Source organism: Cupressus sempervirens, chromosome 9, assembly GCF_028749045.1.
Source record: "Cupressus sempervirens isolate cs-2001-9-10 chromosome 9, ASM2874904v1, whole genome shotgun sequence".
NCBI classification, from domain to species: Eukaryota; Viridiplantae; Streptophyta; class Pinopsida; order Cupressales; family Cupressaceae; genus Cupressus; species Cupressus sempervirens.
This window is the reverse complement of record NC_143126.1, coordinates 658080852-658104832: the sequence shown is the minus strand read 5'-3', so window position 1 is coordinate 658104832 and position 23981 is coordinate 658080852. Positions and strand designations below refer to the sequence as shown.

The following is a 23981-nucleotide window of genomic DNA, read 5'->3' as shown; positions in this document are numbered from 1 at the left end:
CATGTCATTCTAAAATAATGATAATAATCAATCAAAATTCTAGTTTTGATCAATTTTAAATATTAGGATTATAATAAAAAACTTGATGCATGGGTATTTTCATAGATAAAATATTACATTTTATTTACACTATTGTCAATTATTTCTATTTGCATTACAACCTTCTTTTTCCTTATTTCTTTCTATCTAGCTATGCATGTTATTTAAATGTAAAAATAATTATTTCAAAAGGGAAGAAGTTATATTTTGTATAATTAAATCTTAATATTTTAATAGTATTGAAAAATGTTCTCTTAAAATTATTTTATTTGAAATTACAATTATAATTTATCTCTATCATAGATTACAATTAAGCTTATGAATGCATTACACATATGATTAGATATAAATTACAAATAGGGTTTGATATAATATCTCATTTGTATTGGGCCTTTAGTTTCAATAAATACTTTTGAAATTAAAATTGGATTCATGTACAATTTAAATTATAGTTAATTTCACAATAAAGTGTATGAACAATTACCTCTAGTGATGCTTGAATCTGAGCAATGATGGGATTGGTAAAGCTTTGTATTTCTTCCATTGGCCTTAAAAGTAGAGTAGCATCTATATAGTCATTGGCTCCTATCTCACCAAAAAAGTAGAGAGCTTTTGAAAAATGATCTTGACATCTTGCAAGATAAAATAGATTAAACAAATATCAGTTTGATAATAACTTTTAAAGAAGAATAAATAAAATTAACACACAAAACAATTATTGAAATCAAATAAAAAAAACTAATTAAAGTAATATAATACCAGAATCTTGTCTACAAGAGATTGTTTTCATGTGTCTGAACCAATTTATTTGACAACTTACAGATATAGGTGTTGCACTGATAACACCTCTCCTATGTAAGAAAAAAGATTCTAATGCAGTGCAACCTGCAACTGCAAAATTTACTCTAGACAACCTTAAGGAGAATGGCATCCTTCCCACCTTAAGAAAAGGTGGGACGAAAGGCAGACCTAATGAAGCAGCTATAAATTCACAAAAAAATATAGATTCAATTGTCAATATCACTTTGAATAAATATAAATGTTAGAAATAAAGATGATAGTCAATATAAATAATAAAACTTATACTACCAATTCTACTCACCTAGTTTGAGTTGCCAAGACTCCCTAATAACAATGGTACCCTATTTACTGATTAAAATAACATCTTTCAACACTTTTGCAAATTGTGGCTATTTTCTCATTAGCCATACTCATTTATTGGTGCTAAGGTTTACTTCCTTCAGTGGGGGCTTGTCCAAATAGCTTAGGGAATTCAAATAGTGTGACATTTTTTGAGCTTCAAATTTGTTGTGCTATTTTTTTTAAACAAGGTTTGTCCCATTGGCTTACAAAGGTAGTGATAGGGTTATGCCATTTAGGATGATAAAGATGCACACAAGATAACATAGAGGTCCTTTTCGGTGTCTAAGATATCCAAATTGTTCTAACACATGCCAAATGTATAACATATTATACAACCTTTTATTCCATCCATCAATTGTGTCATTCTCACTTTGCTTGCTTAACCTTATGGAGTTACCAAATAGTTTGTGGAACATAATGAATTTGTTTACCTGCATGACTATTATTGCCATTTTGTTTGTAAAAACATATTTTCTTTTGATGTCAGGTAAACACACCTGCAACATCAAAGAAAATCAAAGAAAATCCAATCATATTGAAAACAAGAATTCTATTATATTTGACATTGCCTGGAGCTATTATAAACAAGAGCTGTGTTACAACATGAGTCTTGCCTAATGGGAAAAAAATGAAATTGAGAAAAAATAATAAAATAATTTGTACAGATTTTCAACAATAGGGCAGTATCAGTGGCAATGTGGTTTATGGCTCAAGGGTGCCATCTCTGACACCCAATTAAGGCAGAAATAGTTTTGCCATTGTTACCAGTGATGCTTTTTTAGCATTTTTTGATAGATCGCTGGGAATTTTCAAATGGTCTTTTGCTCAAATTGCCCATCAAATTGGCTATGACGAGCTATCATGTTCTTATTGATGATTCATTCAAAGAAAGGAAAGGAAACCATTAAACCATAGAAAACAAAAAGCATATGTATAAATAATCTTTCTCATGAAATCCATCTATCTACGACCATCCAAACATATGTAATTACTAAGGAGGGGTTGTGGAGGATAACACCGTCTATCTTCAGACGTCTTTAAATGGGAGTCTCGTTGGGATGTCATCATATCCATTTTTTTAATTAATGGAGGTCCCACATTTAGAAGTGACTGCAAAACGTGTAAACTAAGACTAGACACGAGATTAGACACCTGCACTTTTTTATAGATGCCACAACTTATAGTTCTATATTATAGAACAATACATTTTGTGATGGAGCTTGGTTTTAGAAATTTTTTGAGTTCAATTCATAATTGTTCTTTTATTTAATTTTTTCAATAATGTGATAAATGATTCATCTTATGTGTTCTTAAGAGAAGGTTGTTGTTTGAATGATCTAATTGAGAAAGAAGGCTATTGTTTGAATGATCTAATTGAGTTCTATAATGCTTCTATGATGCTATTAATTTGACCAATATAATTTTATAGACTATTAAAAATTTTAAACTACAAAGTATAATATATAGTTGGCAATCCTTCTTATATTTTTAGAATTTAAAAAATGTTTTGTTTTTGGGTGTAATTGTTTTTAGTCTTTTCAACTAGATTTTATCACTTTTCACTATCAGTTCACAAAATGTATTGTTGATTTTATAGTTCACTTATCAATGTGTGTTTAAAATTTCTTTACATAAAATCATTAAATGATTTTCTTGCACAAAAAAAAACTCTTACAAATCTTTAACATATATTTTAGCGAGTGTTAACTCTCAAAATAACTTACCCTCATGAAATTGTTTTGAATTCTCAAATAAGAATTATTTCATTATTTTTTCTCAATTTCATTTTTTTCCCGTTAGGCGGGACTCATGCTATAACCCAGCTCTTGTTTATTTATCAATAAATATCTTATGCTAACGTTACCGCCATTTCGATTCAGTAAAGCAAATCGAAGGAAAAAAATTACCTAGTGTTTGTGAATTTCTCAAACCTTTGACCTAGTGGAGGTCGTCGGATCGATTCTCTGAGCTGCCATGGCTAAGCGTAAGGTTGAGAGCGCGTCCGCATCTTCGTCTGAAGCAGAGCCGTCTTCTTCCGAAGAAGAGCAGCAGCGGAACAATACTGATGAATTGGGCCCCGACGATGAGGAGGAGATCGAGGCCGTGAACAGGATGGCTCCTTCCGAGGAAGAGGATGACGATGCCGAAGCAGATGATCCTGCTGCAGATGCATCTAATCCAGACGCTGACAGAAGGCGACGAGCTCCCCACGGATGACGATGTAAATTAAAATCCTTGGTTTATTTTGCCCTAGAGTTGTACATGCTCTGCTACAGTTTTCTCTATCTGCTTATATTTAAATTTTTACTTGGGCATTTGAAAATGACTGCCAAATAGCTCCGAGTCGAATCGAGCCAGCGTTTATTTGGCATCTCTCTCAGAGAAATAAGGAAGGTTCTGGAAGTAGGCTTTATGTTTTTAAAAGTGTCTCCGTGTTTGTTCCCGACATGAAAATTGGAAATTATGAGGACATGACTTTCTTTATTTGCCTTGTGAACCCTATATGTATTGAGCCCGTAATATGTGTATGGATTTTGAGCTACATATACTTTCCAGCCCTAGGTTATGTTTCAATTTTACTAATTAAAAATTGTGAAACACCATGTCCGATTTTCGTTGGAGAATATTGGCTTTCCTTGGTTAGGAGAGACGTGTTCTGTTGAAAAAAAACTCCAGTCATTTTACATTCGATATAATTTGGCTTATAGGTTTGGAAGGATTCAATAGAATTGTGGATGTGAAGAAACTGATTACATGTTCTTCGTATCTTTAATAATAAGAAACTGTTTATTATTGGATTTACTCAGGGTCAAAGCCAGTGAGTGCATAGGTTGCAAAGCGTGAAAGACAAAGGCTGAAAGAGCTTCAAAAGCTCAAAAAAGACAAACTTCATCAAGTGCTGTCACAACAAAATGCATTAGTAGATGCCGATATGGTAATATGACATTAAATAATTCATAACCGTGATTAGTTATATAGAGCTTCAGTGCAAATCGATATAGTTTTCTTATGTTTTCATGTAAAGTATGCGTTCATTTTATTTCTAGATGGTTTCAGTATAAATTAGCCCGGAGATATTTGTAGTGCCTACTCTTAGATCGCATTTCTGTTATCATTGTCAAATTTTTTTAGGTTGATTTTATGCTTTGATTAGTTTTAGAGATACTAGATTTGTAATATTATGATATTATTTCATGACTTTGATTACAAATGTATCACTTATTATTGCTTAGTTGATTTCATTCATGTGTTGTTAATAATATTTCGATGATCCTAGTTAGTAAATGTGGTTTCTTTTATAAAAATGTTAACATGATGTCTTTAATGATGATTATGTTGTATTGATAGAGATCCATTATTATATGTACACATTTGATATTAGACTTGTGATTTTTATGATACTTACCCCATACTTGCATGTGTATGGTGCGCGTGTTTGTTTTATCTTTCTGTTTGACGTGTTTGATGTGGTTAAGGGAGGGAGTCGTAGTCACCTGCTAGTCGGGATCTACACGATGAACCACTCTCCGCCATTGTCTGTTTAGTTTAGATATATTTATACATGTACATGCTCGTCTTTTATGCAGGATGCAGGTACCGGGCATCGACTTCCCTAAATTGCCAGGATGAGCATGCCCTATTACAATGAGCGTGCCTTATTACAAATACTCAAATGGTGAGAATGGGAAGATAATGATCAGGTCCAATCCTAGCCATAGCCTAAAATACTTGTCCTGCAACGAGGACTCGTAATAGACTGTCTACCTTTTTTAAAACTCGTGAGTATTTTGTGCGTATGTTGTTTTGTGAGTCTTTGATGAATTTTTTGTTAATTAAGTTTAATTAAAAGATTAAATTAATGATTTAATTTAATGGAAATTATTATGACTTTTCAAATATTTAATTATATTTAATTAATTGAAAAATTAATTAAATAAAAAGAGTTGAATTCGAAGATAAAAGTTTTAAGAATAAATTTAGAACGTGATAATATTTATTTAATTTAATAATAATATATATTTAGAGTTCATTTTTAAATAAATGCTAAATATTATTGTTATTTAAGTTAATAAATATTTATCAAATTAAACGTTCAAAAATAAATAAATAAAAAGTGAAAAGATATTAAATTATGAAAATGATTTAAGTTCGCATGAATGAGTTTAAAATATAAGAAATTAATTAAAAGATAAAATATGTGCACTTGATTAAGATATTTTAAAAGTGTGCATGAGATTTTTAAAAAGTTAATAAATTAATTTAAAAAGTGAAGTCAAGTGGAAAAATTAAATAAAGTAATTTAATAATTCACTTAAAGTGCATGAAAGAATAATAAAAGAATATCTTAATTAAAAAGGAAATTAATTGTGCATGAACGAATTAATTAAATAAAATAATTATAATTTTAGACTAGTGGTGATAGAAATCCTAAAAGGTAATTAGATTCTATATTAGAGGGTTTTGGGTCATTATTGCACACATAGGGGTTTTGGAGAGCAATTCAGAGGGTTTGCGAAAGAAAGGAATTTCTCGTGGCTTGAAGGATTTTGTGTAAGAATTTTCATCTTATTGTCAAAGTTTAGCATCAGTACGAGGTAGGGTTTGAAATCCCGTGAATGCATTTTCAAATTGGAAAATATCTGTGTGCTCCGTGTTTGTTTGGGTGGTTGAAATTCTGTTTGTTGTCTTGATTGTTGTCCAAATCTGATTGATTGAAATTAGTCTTTCATTATTCATATTTATGAAGAAAATCGTAGAAAAAATTAATTTAAATCACGTAGGGTTTGAAAGAAAGGTAAATTCTAATTTAGAAAGAAAAAAATTCGATCATTGCTCATATTTGTCCTATCAGAATAAGATGGCAATTGTTTATAAAAAAAATTGAAGTAAAATAAAAATGATTTATTTGTTAAATATTAATTGTGATGGTTATTTTTATTAATTATAGAATTAATATAAAATAAATAAATATTAAAAAAGAGAAAAAACGTTTTACAAATATTATAATATTAAAATTTATAAAAATAAAAAAATATATACATTATTATTTATGGGTCAGGTGGGGGAAACCCCACACCCTCCCCTCTTTAATATTGTTGCCACGCAGCAACCCTGCTGCGTCGACTGCTGATGTAGCGTACCCTACTGCGGCAGCAGCAGAATCACTGCAACGGCCGCCGGGATGGCACATGCGATTAAATCGCATTTCCAAAGTTTGTTTTTTTTATAAAAAGTTTTAACATTATTAAATTTTAATAATAGTTTGTATTTAATGATTTATAATTATTAATTAGTATTAATATATATTATTTAAATAAATATTAAATGATATTTAATGTGTATTAAATATTAATTAGGTTTTAATTTATAAAATATTAATGAGTTACAAATTATATTAATATAAATTATGTTTAAATAAATTATTTGTATTAATTAATTGATTAAAATTATGATAATGATTAATTTAAGTCAATTAAATTATTATCATAGTAATTTATCATCATGAATTGATTTTTTTAATATTAATTAATTTAATTAAATAGAATTTAATTAGAATTAATTAATAACGAAAGTTGTTTAATTGAGTTATCATAACACTAATTTTTAATAAAATTATAAATTATTTTCTTGGAAAATAACAAGCATTATTTTTAATCATTTAAATAATTACCTATGGGGCTATTTTTAGAAAAACTGTTTTAAAATCAATAAGGGTAAAATTTGATCTAAGAACGGGTATATTATAAGGGTGATACTGAAAGTCTTATACACTTGAAACGTACATTGAACACAAAATTGAAACTTTACTTGTAACTCAAACTATAAAACTGTACTGTTTTGCTTGTATTGTCTATGCGTTGGATTTTGGTGTTGTTTAGATGTTGACCAGTCTAGGATGTACACTAGAGGTTTGTGAGTTTTCTGTTATACCATTTATGTGGCTGGATGTCATGATATGTCTTGTGATTCAAATTGAGGTTATATTTATGAGTTTTACTTTATGGAGCATTTATGTGTACTTGAATGGGAGAACCATCTTATTATCAGGTTGCTTGTTAAGGAACCAAGTTTGATCTTTATGAGTGTTGTGGTATGGGACACAACTGTGTTTTTATGTGCTTAGGAGAGGTTGTCTAGGTACGTGACTTGGGGGTGGCTTGCATAGGGGTCCGGGACCCAAAGTGGTCAGTGCCAGGGTAACCTAATGCAAGTTATGTAATAAGTGATAATCTAGTAATGAAAATTTATGGGGGGGAAACACACTAAAAAGATAAGTTAGAGATTTGATCCACCCATGCCTTGAGTGCTTGTATAGACTAAGGATGGGAATGAGATGAGTGCCTCGTCTTCTTGAGAGGGCTTTCTGGTTTCCATATGTGTGATGTTGAGGGTCTGGGGTTCGAAGTAACCAGTCTAGGGTAACTCAACGCTTGAGGGTCTGGGGTCTATTAAGAGATCAGTCCAGGGTAACTCAAGCAACCATGTGATGACACTCCCTAGTATGTAGCCTGAGTCTCCTCTGTAGGTTTGTGTATCTCTGGTGGTGTATCTATTGTCAGATGTGTTTATTATGGTTATTTACTTTCATTGATGAAGATTGGTGATTCATGGATGATGTACTTTTGACATGTGGCTTTTGACTTGAGATGATTATCTTTCGTTGACTTTATCTTATGATCTTGGTATTTGGTTTATACTTGGTTTGTGTATGATGTTTGGTTATGTGGTGTTGGTATTGGATTGAGTGTTCTTTCTTTGAATTATTTTATCTTCTTGAGTAGCATGTGTTACCTTTGAGGTAGTTTTGGCTATTAGGGGTACCTTGCCTAGGAATGTTTTATGTTTGATAGCCGTATGTGGATCGTTCATTATCTTCCTTGCACGGTGGGAGTGGAAGCCTGACTAGGTAACCACGCGGTCGGGAGGTAGTGCCTTCTTACCATTTGGGTTCCCCTTCACATTGCCAGCTGTTAGATGTTCTTTGCAGAAGATGTACCTTTATCATTCTTATTTCTTATCTCAGAGACTTCTTTTCAGATGATGTATATATGTTATCATGTATTATGATGTATTGTATCTATTTTCACATACCCTGCGACATGTGCAGTGGATGCTATTTAGTGGATGTACTTTCATTGTATTAGATATACTTATGCTTTGCTTATGCGATTATGTATCTGTTATTTCTTTATGATCATGAGACATTGTACTTGAAAACTTAAACTAATTAATTTAAAATTATTAAATGTGACTCAACGTAAAGGAACTTTTGAGGAATTGAAACTATATCTGTAATTGATTATGTGTGTATGTTCATATTGCTTCCGCATTAATGTTATCTTGATGTTGTTTAAACTTTTTTTTAAAAAAAAGTTCAGTAAACATTGTAACATGTTAGGTTTATTTCTCTTGGATTTCCGAGCGGGGCGTTACAATATTTTTGGAGCCAATTAACCAATTTCTTTAGAATAATTTTAACACTTAATAATCTAGTAAAATTACTGATAGATCTGAGAATAAAAATAGCAAGAATTATTTTCTACCTCCTTAAGGAATGCTTCTCTATTATCAGAACAACAAAGCAAAAGGGCGACTTAAGTATTTACTCAACCAAACAGAGATTTTTTCTCATTTTGCTCAAGGTGCTAAAGCAACTAGAAAAAAACCAAGAGGAAAGTGAGTACGGCAACGTCTAACCAAACAGAGATTTTTTCTCATTTTGTTGTGTCCTTAGATGACATGAAAACTTTTGCATCTGATTAGTTTGGTTTTGTTGTGCAATGTAATAGGCCCTTGACATCAGCATTTGGGCTTTTTTATATTCTTGTTTTAACTGGTTTGTTACATTGTTTAATAGGTCTAATTAATTAATTCATCAGATAGTTATGTCAAATTTAAGTTAATTTATTTAAATAGAAATAAAGTCAGCATGTATTAAGACATAAATCCTGTTTCTCTGGAACATTTGACTTTTGTATGCGGAGATGATCGTTGCTGCAATTGATTCTTCTACTTCATAGTTAACTTGGAGACTTCTTTTATGATTTTTGCTGTTTTTTTAATTGTATATGTTCAGGCATTCAAGGCAAAATGAGAGATTACTGGTTAGCCGGATTGAACTGGCTCATCTGATTGTATGAAAATGGGATAAATGGAATACTTGCAGATGAAATGGTAGTGGACATTCTCTAAACTTATTATATGATTTGAATGTAGTTTGTTTCTACAGAAGACTTTATGTAAATGCATTAAACATTTGCTTTTCCTCTTTATTTTACAGGGGCTAGGAAAAACCTTGCAAACAATCTCCTTACTTGGATATTTACACGAATTTTGAGGAATATCAGGCCCACACATGGTTGTGGCACCCAAATCAACCCTTGGTAATTGGATGAATGAGATTCAACGATTCTGTCCACTTTTGCGGGCAGTGAAGCTTCTTGGAAGCCAAGAAGAAAGGGTTTGTATTTACTGATGAATATAATTGCCCAATTTTAACCTATTTCATTTTTAAAGGATTGTTAATCAGTTGCTGATGATTTTTGGCCTTCTTAAATTATGCAGGCAAACATCCGTGAAAATATGTTGGTACCAGGGAAATTTGATGTGTGTGTCACTAGTTTTCAGATGGCAATTAAAGAAAGAACAGCAATTAAACGATTCAGTTGGCGATACATTATTATTGATGAGGCACATCGAATTAAGAATGAAAATTCGCTCCTTGCAAAAACAACGAGAATCTAGAGCACCAATTACAGGCTTCTTATAACTGAGACACCTCTTCAAGTATGATGCATCTCTAGTCTTTCCAAGACTTATATTATGTTCCTATGACATTTTTATGCTGACATGTAACTTGACTCTGTGGATGTTGGTCCAATACAAATGAGTCTTATAGCTAGTACGAGCAGCCTTGTTATTTGTTAACTATTATTTAAATGGTCTATTTGCTTGTGCTTGCAGAACAATCTCCATGAACTTTGGTCATTACTGAATTTCTTACTCCCAGAAATTTTTAGTTCTGCTGAGACTTTTGATGAATGGTTCCAAATATCTGGTGAAAATGATCAAGAAGAAATTGTTCAACAGCTTCACAAGGTACTTTAGTCAAATTTCTTTTGTTATCTACTCTTTCTTGGTAATTTGTATGCATTAACCATGGGTCTCCTTGGCTAAAATTTGTTTCATTTGAAGATTTTTCGACCGTTTCTGTTGCGGAGGCTTAAATCTGATGTTGAGAAGGGTTTGCCCCCTAAAAAGTAAACAATATTGAAAGTAGGGATGTCAGAATTGCAAAAACAGTTTTACCGAGCCCTTCTTCAAAAGGACTTGGAGATTGTCAATGCTGGAGGAGAGCGTAAGTGCCTACTGAATATAGCTATGCAACTGAGAAAATGTTGTAACCATCCATATCTTTGCCAAGCTGCCGAGCCAGGACCACCTTATACCACTGGAGACCATTTAGTCACAAATGCAGGTAAGTGTTGGTTTGGCATATCATTGTGGGTTCTATTTGATACTATCTTGGGTTTTGCCACACTTGTAGGTTTAATATGTTACTTTTGCTAATTATATCATCTGGGGTTTGCCATTTACCAGGCAAAATGGTTCTTTTAGACAAGCTTCTTCCAAAGCTGAAGGATCGTGATTCCCGAGTTCTCATTTTTTCTCAGGTAAGTTGTAGTTTAATGAAATTGTTTTAGAGTAGTATTGTTAACCATGCAAGAGCCTGTTCGAATATTTCTTGTCTTCTACAGATGACCAGGCTATTGGACATTCTGGAGGATTATTGTATGTACCGAGGATATTAGTATTGCCGAATTGATGGAAATACAAATGGCGAGGAGCGTGATGCTTCAATAGATTCTTTCAACCAAGAGAGCAGCGACAAATTTATTTTCTTGCTTTCTACCAGAGCAGGAGGTCTGGGCATTAACCTTGCCACTGCAGATGTTGTCATTCTGTATGACAGTGACTGGTATGCACCTTTTATATGAGGAATATTATATTAGGCGTGAACATTGCCACCAGAGTATTTGGAATTAAATTTTTTTAGGGTTACAGGAATCCTCAAGTAGATTTACAAGCACAAGATCGTGCACATAGGATTGGCCAGAAGGAAGATGTTCAAGTCTTCCGATTTTGTACAGAGATTTGCATTTTTACTTGAGATGAACAAAATATTTCCAAGTTTTGTTGTCATTTTTAAAGATTTACTCTTCTATATAATTGCAGTGATTACATGCTAGTTCATTTTATTTTTATGAATCAAGTTATAGCCCTGCTGCCTATTAAAGTTAATGGTTCACTTTTGTTTTTGCATTAAAAGCTCTATTTGTTGTGTAAGTGACCATCAGTGCTGGTTGTGTTCACAGTTTTTCAGTTCACCTAGCAAATGTTTTCAAAATGTCACATTTGATATTTACTTACTACTAAATAGAATTATTAAAACATGTGGAGTGTCTTGAGTTCGAGTCTACTTGAGCTTAACACATAATAATAATTAATCTGAACAAATAATAATAATAAGTAAATAATCCAAGCTTTGGCCCATTACCTATAAAAAAGAAATAGGGCCTCTTGCATGAGGCAGGGCCTCTTTTTTTGATAAGAAATACAATTAAGATGTTAAACTTTTTTATCTTTGCATTCGCTCATAATATGAGCTGTTCAGTTTTCATTCTTTTATTTTCTTAAGCACTTTAGGAAAGTGCTTAATTCAACGTGAACACTGTTGAATATAAAGCTTGATATTTTTGTAATGCCAGGCATTTGGATGAAGTAATATAAATCTTCTTATCTAAAATCGAACTCTCAGGAAGTTCCCAAAAGTGAAATCAGGGGACACTGTTGCCATTCTGTTTGACTTTCTTTTGGAAAAGTTTGAAGTTCGAGTAAATAAATGCTTTTGGGGTATCATCAAAATAAAAATATACAACTTGGGTAGTCTGAAATCCCCGAGGTCATATTGAACAATACCGAAGCTAAAGTTCTGATGCCTTAATCTAATATTTGTTCGAGGGGGCTGGGACAGAACTGATAAGAGACATTATTTAAATCTTCACGGAGACAGCTGTAGAAAATTTGTTAAAAAAGATGGACCCAGCATATTCCTACGGAAAATAAATCTGTCAACATTTGGAATGGAAATGATGTATGCTGTTGAAATCAATTTTTTTGTAAACTTTTAATATTCTTATCTTATGAATATCATATGTTGTAATTATCACTAATCAATGTGCCATTCTATGTGCATAGTATCACTCGTTGCTATTTTGTTTTTATTTAGTTTTTCAAAATAACGTGAAATGAAGCCATGCCACTTTGACTTGGGCATGACAAATGTTTCTTAGATGTGGAGGAATAACCATAGAGAACACTATTTTTTTGAAAACAAAAGATTTAGAGTTGTGATTGTCCCCGCATTGACAATGTGTGAGACAAGGGAACCCTAACAAGTTTGTACATGCATATTTACTGATTGGGTGGGAAACTAGAGCTTAACAGATGCATTGTGATTTTCCCTGGCTTGTGATCATTTATAAAAGGTCTTAGAGACTGAACAATCATCATGGTGATGTATCTTCAGTTTAGTTTGATATGGTGCAGTTATTTTTTCTTACTCTAGGACCACTTGAATATCAGATTTTATTATTTTGAGGTCTATAGCTAAAAGTAAATGCCTTTTCTGAGCTGTGTGTTTTATAAAATTGGAACACGACCTGTTATTTTGGTGCATTGTGATGATTTTGGCAAAATGTAGATTATCTAGCTTGTATTTTGATGGTACTATGCTAATAGTATGGTTTCTCTTCTTGTTGCAGCTGTGAATAAGGATGAGTTGTTGCAGATGGTAAGGTTTGGTGCAGAGATGGTCTTCAGCTCAAAAGATAGTACCATAACTGACGAGGATATTGACAGAATAATTGCAAAAGGAGAGGAGGCTACTGCAGAACTTGATGCAAAGATGAAGAAGTTCACAGAAGATGCAATAAAATTCAAGATGGATGACAGTATGTGATCCCTTCCAAATGCACTAGTTTATGTGCTGTCTTTTTGTGTATCTTTTGCAACTAAATTATGTACTAGCAAGTATTTGTTAATAGAATATAATAAGATGCTAATATTTGGGGAAAGTTGTATGACAGTAGTGTTTCCTATTTTAGGGGACAATATGTGTATTGAATTAATCTGTGTTATTATATATAAAAAAGTGAATTTGAGTTGAGTTTGTAAAGATGATGCCTTGTGTTTGATGCAGATGCCGAGTTATATAATTTTGGTGCTGACAAGGTTAGAAGAATTCCTGAAACTTTTTTTTTATAAAAATTGCCTGAGGTGTTGTGTTACTTATCTTTGGATTCCTTTCTTCTTTTCATTTGAAACTGAAATTACTGATCTTTGGATGTCTTTTCATTTGAAACTGAAATTGCTGATCTTTGGTTGTCTTTTCATTTGAAACTAAGGACGACAGCAAGTTTGACCTGAAAAAGGTAGTTACTGAAAATTGGATTGAGCCTCCAAAGCAAGAACGAAAACGCAAGTATGTGTAATAAACTGATTGAAATAAAATTATCAATTGTTTTATCTTTTATTGTTTATTATAACTCTTCTGTGTTTGCATTGCAGCTACTCTGAGTCAGATTATTTCAAAATTCAAACTAGCAATGAGACAGGGGGGACCACCAAAACCAAGAAAGCCACGAATTCCTAGCATGCCTCAATTGTAGGGAAACCGAGTTGTCTGTATTCAATTATTTTGTTTGTATCATAAAAAGGATTTTTTCAGACTTTTGATTATTTGTTGCTAGGCACGACTTTCAGTTCTTTAATACTCAACGATTGACAGAGTTATATGAAAAGGAAGTTCGCTATCTCATGGTTAGTTCCATTTTGCAGATTTTATAACAGTTTGTAATCATATTTATGACTCAATAGTAAATATGTTTATGCAGTTTGTAACCATTTCTCATGATTTCATTGTAAAATCTATTGAAAAGACTTCAAATAAATGGGTTCATTAATTTGTTTTGGATCAGACAATATCAGGCTCCCTTTGAATATCAATCTTATAAGCTCCTCATCCATTGTTGCATTTGATGAAGTGTCAGACTCTCTCTGAATCTAATATCAATCCTCCTTTTCTTGCAAGAACATCCCCAGAGAGAGGAAAAGATCAAAGGCAAATAGCTCTTACAGTACACATAGAAATAAAAATAAAAGATTAACTATGAAAATATAAATAAAGGTAGTTTTCAAGATATAATAATGGGAAAATGCTTCTCTTGTTTGACAGAGTTATATGAGAAGGCAGTTCACTATCTCATGGTTAGTTCCATTTTGCAGATTTTGTAACAGTTTATAATCATATTTATGATTCAATAATAAATATGTTTACGCAATTTGTAACCATTTCTAATGATTTCATTGTAAAATCTATTGAAAAGACTTCAAATAAATGGGCTCATTAATTTGTTTTGGATCTCAGAGAATTTCAGACTCCCTTTGAATATCAATCTTATGAGCTCCTCATTCATTGTTGCATCTGATTAAGTGTCAGATTCTCTTTGAATCTAATATCAATCCTCCTTTTTCTGCAAGAACATCCCCAGAGAGAGGAAAAGATTAAAGCAAATAGCTCTTATAGTAATAGCACACAGAAATAAAAATAAGAGATTAACTATGAAAATATAAAATAAAGGTAGTTCTCAAGATATAATAATCAGAAAATGCTTCTCTTGTTTGATGGTCTCCTTCCTTTGTTTAGTCATGCCTTCATTCTACTGCATAATGCTGCAATGGATCTTCACATTTCATATATTGGCAGGACCTTCAAGACCATATGCAACTGTAATTCTGTGATTAACAAATTATTGAATGTGGATGTCTTTCTCTATGTGAAAAACTCAATCCGTCTCTAACGTGTAACTATTTGCATTTCATTTCTCAGTTCTGTTATCAGCAATATTCCAACTTCATGTCTGACACCTTCTCAATTTTCTAAGTAGGTTTAATATTAATGATTCTATATACTTTTTCATTATCGGTGTTGGACAAGTCTAATGAAGTCTTTTATCAGTTTAATGATATGCCGATGTTTCTACCCACGTTTGAAATGATGGTGGCAATGTTTATTTTAAACTCATTGTTCAACCATGCACTTGTTAGCATTTTAATGTCAAACGCTCCCTGACAAAACTCTTACAAATTCAAAACCCTCCTGAATTGGATATTGGGTGTGAGAGAGTGAAGTCATGAATGTCCAATTCTGAGCCACCACCAGCATGAGTTGTGGTCCTTATATATATAACTAATTTCCATGAATCATATTGTATTAATTTCTCCCAATATGTGTAATATATCTATAATTAAATACATATATAATATCTTCAATAGTTTAGACTCATAGGTTTATTCAATTGAAGCTACCAAAACAATAACAATTATGTGCTATTGTATTTCTATTGCATGTATTCAAAGTATCACTCATTAACTAGAAATAACAATTATGTGCTATTATAATTCCCATTGTTTACTTCTTTTGGTCCTGCAGCAATCAAATCAAAGAAATCAAGCAAAAGATACCATCGGTGAAGGAGATGACACAGAAGGTATGCATGATAATGTTTTATGTTTTAGATTATTGAACGTTTTTTCTGTTCTAAACTTCAGATCTTGCTGTTAATTTTTTTTTTTACTGTAGATGTTGGGGACCCACTTATTGCTGAAGAACAAGAAGAGAAAGAACAGCTATTGGAGGAGGTGAGAATGGTGTTAAAAAAGGCTTTGATTATGATTATCAAGTTTAATTGTGTGAATGAGTGTTTAGCTGACATTAATGTGATGCACTAGGGATTCTCGAATTAGACTCGAAGGGATTTCAATACATTTGTATGTGCATGTGAGAAGTATGGTCGGAATGACATCAAAAGTATTGCTTCTGAAATGGAAGGGAAGGCTGAGGATGAAGTTGAGAGATATGCAAAGGTTTTCAAAGATCGATATAAGGAGTTAAATGGTATGTTTGAGTATTAATTTCTGCATTTTTATTATTTAATGTCTGTACATGGTCAAGAAGGAAGGTAGTGTGGATTGTGGATCAATATATTTTTGTTCTGTCATTATTTTGATGTGAAGTTTTAAATTTGTAAAGTAGTACATTATTGATCAGCTCAAATAAATTTATACCACTTTCTAAGTTCAAGATTTTGTCCAAGGTCTGTCTGATGAGTTGTGTGACTGCAGATTATGACAGAATAGTTAAAAATATTGAAAGGGGAGAGGCTTGAATATCTCGTAAGGATGAGATTATGCAAGCAATTGGGAAGAAGTTGGATCGCTATAAAAATCCCTGGTTGGAACTTAAGATTCAATACGGTCAGAATAAAGGAAAGCTGTATAATGAGGAATGCAATCGCTTTATGGTAACTTTTATCTGCCAACCAGATCCTATCAAACTACTCTTGCCTTATATTTTGGCTTTTTAATTGACCATTGGTTGATCTGGCTACATTTAAGTAAAGCAAGAAACAGTTGAGTTGACAAATTGTAATTTTAACTCTTAACCCTTTGAGACCCAAGTAGGCCTAGGTTATAACTCGTACTAGAGGGGAACTCTTATCACTAGATATCTCAATGGGGGTTTTCTATTTGCAGTTGTGCACGGTCCATAAGCTTGGATACGGAAACTGGGATGAGTTGAAGGCTGCATTTCGGATGTCACCTCTTTTTCGTTTTGATTGGTTTGTTAAGTCTCGCACTGCAGCTGAACTTGCAAGGCGTTGCGATACACTCATACGATTAGTTGAAAAGGAAAACCAGGAAGTAGATGAAAGGGAGCGTCAGGCCCATAAGGATAAGAAACTTGCTAAGGTATAGGATAGGATTCATTAGTTGTTTATTTTCTTTTTTCCGTAACTAAATTTTAAATAATTTATACATATCCAAAGTTACATTGTTATGGTTGAGGCAAATAAAAAGTTTTTGAAAATGTCGGGATTTATAAAAACTAATTGGCATGTATTGTAGAAAGTTAGTCATTGACAAAATATGTTGGACTTCAGAACACAACTCCTTCAAAAAGGCCACCTCCAAAGACTTTTGCTATTGAGCCTGCGTCCAGTACTGGTGGCATGTCTGCTAAGAGAAGAAAACAAGCCAGTATGGATGACTTTCTTAGTTCTGTATGTATATCTGTAGATTTCTGTTCGTTCAATTGCTTTCTTGACTTTTCATCTATCTTAAAACCCTGAGTATCTGTTTTATTGAATTATTTTGTTGTACATGCAGCAGGGAAAGCAGAGGAGGTGAAAACTAATTTGTGAGGTTCAGCTGGTAATTTGTATGTCATTTTTTGGCAGTTCTGCCAGGCTGATTTTGTATTATATATCTTCATTTTTCTTGAGCTGAGTAAGATCCCGCGAGTTGTGACAAACAGGAGGGTCTAAAGCAACAACTTGGTCAATTTGCTTTGGATTAATTTTGAGCAGACTGGCCTATAAATCCTTTTTAAGGATATGAAAAACTTGCATTCAATTATTTGTGAGCATATTGGGCTTTTAAATCTTTTTAGGATATTAAACCACTTGCAGTCATCAATTGTAAGCAGATTGATCCCGGAAGCCTTTTATAGAATATGAAACCACTTGTGTTCATATAAAACATACCAGTTCTTACCTTTTGATGCCATCCAAAAGTCGCAAATATAATTTGTTATCAGCATTGCGGTGGACATTGAGAGAAATAGTCATTGTGCTATGATGTGCCCTTTGTTGAAATTGTAAGACTTTCGTGGTACAAGCAATATTTATTTTGCTTATGAATCTCCATGCATATCTTTTTCTAAATCTTTTTTCATGGTTATCCCATTCAGATTTAGCTAATTTCTATTTAGCATAATTTTCATTCTCAGTTGAGCAAGGTACACCCTCATTATCTCTCTTCTCACGGGTGCAAAAGTTAATTGAATGTAAAATATTGTTTTGAAGCTACTACTGAGTTCTGTTCATTACGTCTGGTTCAGGTTCTGGATTTGATGATGTGACGTTTTACATAATTGTTTTAAGCTTTGGTCTAAGAGACTGTTTGTGCTCATCCTTTTTATGGCTAACGTTGCTTAATTTTTATGTTGCAATGCATAATCTTTGCATTAATCATAAAAATTCAGTTGTACAGTATAATTTAGGCACTTGTTGCATTTTTATTAATTTAACATAATTTGTGATGCATAATTATGTTAATGGTGATGGTTTCCATCTCCATTACTGATGGTTGCCTATAAGACTTGTATGTATTTTGTTTATTGTCCTTAATTACCATATGTACTAAATTTGGTATCAATTTGTTTACTAATGTCAGTTGACACATACATGTTTAAGGATTTTACTCATCTCTAATGAATTCATAATTGCATTAACAAAGTAGTGGTGGTTGTCATGGTTTTAGCTTAAAATCAAGGGATATCAGCACTAGTTATCGCCCTATAGCTTTGAATTTGGCAATCATTTGCATGCCATTGGTTGATTTGGCTGTTCATGGGATAGATTTTTTTAAGCGAGGTAATCTCTTAACAGGCTCTCTCAACGGATGAAGCTTGGAAAATTTCGCTGTGACATTGCATTTCTTCAGGCTTTTCGGTTAACCATCTAGCCTATAAGGGGATTGGTCTTCAAACTCTTCTTGTGACCTTTAAACATGTTTAGATTCAGGGCACTTTTGTTGCTAAGAGCATTTTGAAGTCCTGGGAAACTCTCAAACCTTGGCTTTGTTGGGTTGGTAATGGAATCAAAGATGGGCTCTCAATGAATCAACAAAACCTCTGGTGGTTGCCCTTATTTGCCATGCAAGGTGTGCCTTTAGCCAAAATTCAAGGAGCTAGTGTTTTGCAATTATTTCGTAAGGGTATTAAAACTCCTCGAGATATATTCTCCGGGATTACTATGAGCCTCTACTCATGGGAGGATCTGCAGGGCTAGTATAAGCTTATTTGTCTAGATCGACAGAGAATTGATCTTCTAGTTTTTGCGGTTCTTCTCAATTTGTTGCACAGGTTGGGAATTAACTCATCACGTCCATGGTGGAAAGATTGGAAGTGGTATCTTGCCACTCTAATGACCAGTTATAAGTCCAGGCTAGGGTATTGGTCGTTGGTGCCCCATCTTCCAATGGTTGACACTCTCAACTAGTGCTGACATTTGCATTCTTCGCATAAGATTAGAGTTTTAGATTTGCCATTGTCTGACATATTATCACAGAGCCAAAGATTGCTTACTTTGCCTAGTGTCTTTTCTGCCAGGGTTTGCCTTTGGGCCTTCGACTTCGCCATTTAAGAAAATTAGGAATAAAGAATATAATTGTTTTCACATAACCCATAATAGCTCTAAAATAAACACATAATTAAAATCTACATGCAAGAGAATAGACAACATATCCATGAAAATTGTGACATGAGATATACCTTGAAAAACTCTCATTGAGAGAAAAAACCCAGCCTTAAAAAACATCCATCATTATGTATTATTCAACAAGAAAATACCATTGCAATACAACCATGGAAGCCTTCAAAGCTATCGAGCAATTCATGTGAATAAGTATGAATTCACACATTCCATGCCATGCTTTCAACTTTCACAAATGCTCCTTGGGCTAACTTGTCAAGCCTTGTCATGTTCGACTCTTTTTTTTTTTTTTTGTCTTTTGTCTTCTCCTTTCACCAAGAACTACCCTTGTGGCTGTTCATATAATAGTAACTTCGACAAAACCACCAAGTGGTATTACATGAACAATGCACTAAACTAAAACCATGTGCTACATAACCCATTGACCTCACATTTAATATTGAAAATTTGATTTCTTTTCCCCAATATTAAATAATTACACAAAATATCACAATGTTACAATACAATTCATCAAGTATATCCCATGAGAATCTTTACATGTTGCATGTCCATTTAGGAGCAACATTACATAATAAAATAAAATAATAAAATAAAATAATAAAATATAATAATATTATGCAATGTGTGCAACATCCATTATCTTAACAATCTCCCACTTATTGTATACATTGCATAGGGTTAATCTGTAGCCACATAAATGAATAAGGGATCAATCCCTCCCAATGCATCCACCATCCTGGTACTCACAAAATCAAATTATCTAGCATATCAAATATGAATGATCTCACCTCTTATTATGCCACTGTCACTGAAAATACATAGAAGTCATTTAAAGAGAAAGCCACCCAATCTATTGCATTAGAAGATCATAAAATCCTGTACCAATTGAAATGCCAAGCACAAAAGACTTGATCCAAAGGTAATCACATGTATTCATAGTTGTCAAAATAATATCCATAGCTGAAATAACACTCACAGCAAGTGCCAAACTCATTCAACTATCCATACCTCCAAAGGTATACCAAGTGAATCTCACATCATCAACATATCTAATCTATAACTTGCAATCACAAGCTTCAAAAGCAATACCTACTACATATATATCAAGAAGCTCCCATTGCAAAAGATATTGTCAAATCTATAACCAATCCACTCACAACATCTCAAAGAAGTGAATCCATGTAGTCTCAAAGACATCCATAACACATAAATCAATAATCTGCAAGAACAACTAATAAAAAATATTCAACAATCTCCCAAGCTCTCCACTACCAACAGAGGAAAGAGATAAATGAATAATCATGCCATCTCTCGCATGACATACATGAGTACAAACCAGTGATCACAATATTTAACCAATCTCAAATCCAATGTAAGCAAAACAAAACATCCAAAAAGATAACCAAGACCAAAGAGAAACCATGCAAATTATAACCTGTATCATGTCTTTCTACACACACCTCTAGATGTAAACTGTGCAAGTATGATCTCCTTCATAAAACCCCAACAAGAAGCCACAATAACACTCAAACTATACCATATAACTAATCATGGATGTAAGCCTTTCATAAGAAGATCAAACTCATAAACCATTCCTAATCCAAGGAATATGCCCAATATAAAACCATCTCCCAAACTTAACCAGCATAACAACATATGCAAATGGAGATAACCAATGCTAAACCATCTTTCAAATGAACCCTCTAGAACCAACTCATGTTCCATAGCTCAAGATCCATATCCATGAAAGACAAACATAAATATAATGCACCTGAAGAAAAAAATAATGGGCTATACCTCTCAAGTAGCAAACCGCCGAGTAGACCAAGAGTGGGGAATGTGAATGTTCATCAAGATATCCAAGTCTTCAACCAAGACTCATCTAAGAACAATCTCCTCTCAAATCCATATCAGGTGAATGCCCCTCGAACTTCTTGCTGAAACCATCAACTATCTCAACAAGTACTTCTCTCTAATCCAAGAGAAAACAACATCACCACCGTCTCTAAGTATCCATGAGCACCTGTAACCAATTAATCCATGTCAACTCCAAATGCAACATAACAATATCAAGAAGTATCCAACTTATGATCAATGTGCTTAATACCAAGAAACTAAACTAAGATCAATGTCAAAGTTCCAACCATGGCCTCAGGAACATAAACATGATCTAACCATTTCAATCAAAGAGATAACATGCTCCATATGAACATACTATAACATGTCAAAACTTTAAACGCATATCAAGAGTATATCATGACATGATAATAAAACCATCCTCACACGAAGGATAATATGTAGCTATGGGAGATGCCATTGGTGACTTCTAAATGGTGGACTCCAAATCTTCTGATATCTTGCATACCACTTATGCTCGCATCCTTGTGGTGGTGGATACATTGAAGGGACTACTTGAGAAGATCAAACTTGAGGTCCCTAATGGTTCCTAGGTTCAGACTCTAGACTACGAAGGAATCCCTTTCCGATGTAGGGCCTGTTCTGGGACTCGTCATATTGCTGCTTGTTGCCCTGCAAAAATTCGGAAATCAAAGAAAATACCTTCTTGGTGGTTTGGGGCTTTGGTTCAACATTACTTTGTCCTTAAAGATGCTGCCCTTAAGGTTGCCCCCTTGGTTGTGGAAGCTGAGGGTGCTAGTTGCCCTGTTCTGGCTGGACTTTTCTTGATCCTTTGTTGGATTTAGATTCTGTGGCTTCCCCTCCCTTTAGGGTTCGGGTTCCATCGGACATTGCTTCAGATGTGATCTTACCTATTTTGCCAGCTGGGTCAGTTGGTGATGCTTTGGTGTGGGAGGAGGAGGCTTCTCTGGTGGAGGAAGGTTGGACAAAGGTTAAAGGTAAAAAATACACACATCCCCAACAGTCCTCAGATCGTCTTCTTAGATCTCACTTTTTTGGGAGTAGGGGGTCTTAATTGTTTTTGAGTTGTAATTGGCGGCAAAATTGCACTGTTATTTGCAGGGCCGCCTTGGTCACCCTTTGTTGGTTGGTGACTTGTTTCTCCTTTTGTGTGTGGTCTCTTTTGTTCGGGCTTCATTGAAAATCTTTTGTTTAAAAGGTTTCAGACACCCTTCAAAACATATTTTTTAAAATAAAAAATATGTCAAATGAAAGTATAAACCACACCTTTACTAAGAACCTTGTGAGTCCTCAAGATGCAACCATCTCCACACACCATGAAGAAAATCATCTCCACATACCATGAAGAACCATCTCCACATACCATGAAGATAACTAAGAACTCCATGAGTCCTTAAGATCTAACCATCTTCACACATCATGAAGATAACAAGTGCACTATGCAAATGTCAAAGATGCTTCTGCAGCAACATGATCTAAGACAAACTTCCAACATCTGCAAACACTCAATAAATAACAATGCTAGAAAAATCCCACTCAACCGTGGTACTAAGGCATCATAAAATCCATCTCCTACATGAAGATCCTCTAGGTCTATGCACACACAACCAAAGTATCAATACCAAGTGAAACCAAGATCTCCAAATCCAAGAAGATATAAACCAAACCAGGAACTAATCTTGCACTATCATCGCATCACTGTCACAAGCTCCCACTAAACTATGTATCCAAGCTATCCATGACATCATGATGAAAAATCCATTCTCTAACTATGAGAATCACCCAAGGCATCAAACCATCAAAGAATTCAAAGTGCACATCACTAGCTCCTTAAAAGAAACTAAATAACCTGCATGATCCTCAACTAAGAAGATATACCACCATAACCAAATCAAGAATCCAAACCAATGAACATCAAGAGTGTACCTATATATCCAATCATGTCATGCCAAAATCTATGGCACCATGATCACATCCATGAACTGAGCATTTGACTTTCAATGTGTTCAACTTGTCAACATAAAATAGTCAATCACAATCCTCCACCATGAGTGTACCTAGTAACATCTCATCCCTTCTACATGAAGAAAAATCAGTAAATCATGTGACTTAGGGCATAGACAACCCAAATACAAGCCACCAATCTGAATATGATTCAATAATAAAAGATCTATGGGCAAAGACAACCCATAATCAAACCATAAATGCAACCTGTAAGTATAGACCACTTACAACACTGCACAACTTGTAGACCCAACAAGTTATCATACATATCCAAATCAAACACTGATAACCATATTATCATGAGACCAATCTGAAATATGAATTGAGTATACAATGACATCAAATCCAAATCTCCAAAATATACAATGTCATAAACTCATAGTGCTACCATAGTTAATATATATCATAAATTGTTCAGATCAATATATCTTCAAATAAATCATGCCAAACCTGCACCAAATTTGAACCAATATGTAGAGTTCTCCAAGAGCTTTCCATTGACTACTCGAAGTCCAAAAT

General features: G+C 33.5%; 1 pseudogene across 1 annotated transcript; it reads left to right on the top strand.

Moving 5' to 3' along the window:
• The first annotated feature begins 3058 nt into the window (after nt 1-3058).
• On the top strand, nt 3059-18029 carry LOC149540459 (ISWI chromatin-remodeling complex ATPase CHR11-like; annotated as a pseudogene). The gene is made up of 26 exons (XR_016356532.1): nt 3059-3403; nt 3520-3616; nt 3990-4117; nt 8756-8859; nt 8973-9019; nt 9260-9357; nt 9464-9643; nt 9748-9969; nt 10147-10281; nt 10378-10660; nt 10783-10856; nt 10941-11161; nt 11248-11373; nt 12002-12096; nt 13008-13196; nt 13445-13476; nt 13650-13726; nt 13813-13909; nt 13995-14064; nt 15737-15794; nt 15887-15945; nt 16036-16201; nt 16429-16607; nt 16840-17055; nt 17247-17366; nt 17476-18029. The product of XR_016356532.1 is annotated as an ISWI chromatin-remodeling complex ATPase CHR11-like (transcript).
• The last annotated feature ends 5952 nt before the right edge of the window (nt 18030-23981 follow it).